The sequence below is a fragment of the Ipomoea nil genome, unplaced genomic scaffold (genome assembly GCF_001879475.1).
Source record: "Ipomoea nil cultivar Tokyo-kokei standard unplaced genomic scaffold, Asagao_1.1 scaffold2791, whole genome shotgun sequence".
NCBI classification, from domain to species: domain Eukaryota; kingdom Viridiplantae; phylum Streptophyta; class Magnoliopsida; order Solanales; family Convolvulaceae; genus Ipomoea; species Ipomoea nil.
The window spans coordinates 2,418,985-2,421,604 of record NW_017619219.1 but is presented as its reverse complement, the minus strand read 5'-3'; the positions used below and the strand labels follow the sequence as shown (position 1 = coordinate 2,421,604).

The 2,620-nt window shown below is 37.4% G+C and overlaps 1 pseudogene; it reads left to right on the top strand.

Moving 5' to 3' along the window:
• The first annotated feature begins 1,866 nt into the window (after window positions 1-1,866).
• LOC109157565 lies at window positions 1,867-2,405 on the top strand (annotated as a pseudogene).
• Window positions 2,406-2,620: the final 215 nt, after the last annotated feature.

The following is a 2,620-nucleotide window of genomic DNA, read 5'->3' as shown; positions in this document are numbered from 1 at the left end:
ATCTACGTCTAGATAATAAGAGAAAATGGTCAAAATAATCTTGCAAAACGTACCTATTGCACTGGGTGCGATTTTTAGAAACTTCCTAATTTAAAATGGAAATATTCCAAAGCAAGATGGCTAAAATAATTGCCTAATCATTCCTAAGCTAAAATTTCTAAATTAAATTAGGAAAATTCCTATTCCTTTCTAGCTTTGTATCAACTATAAAATGCCACCTTCCTCAACCCTAATGAAGTAGTTTAGTTTGGAGTAAATAATTAGAATAGATAATTTACAATTCATAGTTTAGAATTCAGAGATTCTTGGAGACAAGAAGGAGAGAAATCAAGAGCCACAAGTTGTCTTGGAAAGCAAGAAGAAGACTAGGGAGATTTGAGAAAATCGTCTGGTTAATTCTTGTACTCTTTTGATGATTTGTAATTCTTTATTTATATTTGCTATGTATAATTTAGCCATGCTTGGCTAAATTCTTTAGAGATTCTTGGGTAAAAGTGTTTATGAACCAATGTGCCTGAGCTCTCAGTTTCTTTAATATATTATTATTTGGGTTTAATACTTGTGTTGCAATCGTGATAATATTGTTTGATGCTTGTAATTAATGGCCATAGTTACTAGCTTCATAGCCATGTTTGCGTCACCAATGGAGTTGGGGCATAAATTAGGGCACACACGATTGCACCTAATGGTTGGACCTTGGAAAAAGAGAATTTATTGAGGGAATCTTATTCTAGATTGTTGCGCATCGGGAGATGGTAATAATTGGGAATAATTGAATGCTGATCTTCGATCTTATCGGGTCTTTAAGCCACGGGAGTGGAAATTCACTAGGGGTAGAAATTACGGGAGTAATTCTATTCCACTTTGCATTTCCATACAAGTCTTAATTCCAAAATAAATATTACAAACGTTAATTGGCGCTAGGTGATTAAATACTTGAATCCCATGAATCTCATCTTCTCTCTTATTGTTTTTAAAATCCTGAACCTCTGTTTTATTTTATTTATTTTATGCCAATCAATCATGTAACACCCCAAAATTTTGAAACTTTTAAAGCTTATATAATAAAGGTGAATTCTCATTAAATCTCAAAATTAACACAAGAGTGCGGGGTGCTATGCCACATCTGAGCTGGAAAACTCAGATGCACAGGCTAAACTAACTAAACAACCTCAAAGCAATGTCAATACGTAATCATGGCACGCAGGCCGAAAGGGAAATTAACTAGTCTACTCTCCGGATCTTTAGCGCGCTCCGGTGTCTACTCATCTGTGCCTGAAAGCCAAATATATCTGTTCAGCGAATGATGCTGAAACCCACTCCAACGCGTTGAAATACAATATAGGTAGATATATATATATATATATATATATATATATATATATATAGGGTGAGGTTCAAGTGTGGTTAGTGTGTTAGGTGAGGACTGTGGACAGTTTGCAACCATAGGATAACCCAATCTAACGGCTGTAAAATGCAGATGGTGTGAAATCACATGGTCACTAAATAAGACAAGTTACGATTTTGATTAATTAATTAGGGGGGAAAAAGGGTAATTAGGTAAATATTTGTGCAAGATTACTAAGGAAGGCCGAAATCACCGGGTCCTCACGCATAGGGTTTTACTTTTTACCCCGGATGTCTAAGTAAATCTGTCGGCAGTGCACAAGAAAAAGAGTAGAGAACTGCAAGACGCAGAGCTCCCGTGCTATGACAACGACGAACTCACCGGCGAGCAAGCAGGAAGCTATGGCAGACGGAACCCCACGAAGAAGTCACCGGCGTGCATCGATTGAGGCAACAAGTAAACTTCGTAAACAACAATATTTAATTTTTTTGGTAGTTTGAACTGTATTTTGTTAAGAAGAGCCATTTACAATCGCGGTCCTCCTCAATTTGTCGATTCCAAAACCCTAATCCGTAAAACCCTCTATTCTTTTTTACCTTCGGAGTCCTCCTATTCGATCCAAGATGAGTCGGCCAATGGAAGAGGATGCCCCTGCGAAGAATGAGGAAGAAGAATTCAACACTGGACCACTTTCTGTTCTTATGATGAGTGTTAGAAACAACACTCAGGTGCTCATAAACTGCCGGAACAACAGAAAGCTTCTGGGCCGTGTCAGGGCTTTCAATCGTCACTGCAATATGGTTCTGGAAAATGTTAGAGAGGTGTGGACTGAGGTTCCAAAGACTCGCAAAGGGAAAAAGAAAGCACTACCTGTTAACAAGGACATGTTTATTAGCAAGATGTTCCTTCGTGGAGATTCAGTGATCATTGTTCTCAGAAATCCTAAATAGAAGGTAACTACTCCAACAATATTTCTGTTGGCACTGGCCCGCATAGGAGCAATATGGCATTTTGGTTTAATGTGGACTCATTGTATGATCTTTTAGAGCTGACTTTTCCTTATAATGTGTACTATTAGTCTTGCTATTGCTGCTACGTGTATTGTACTTGAAGAATTAAAAAATAAAAACTGTATTTTGTTTAGAAGTGTGCAAAATTGTATTGCATATTTGAGAAATTCCTTGCTTGAAGAGAGTGTGTTAGAGTGGAATTGTGGGATGGGGGACAATAGGGGTAATTTCTCCGGACGTGTGGGTTGTAAATTTTTTTTTT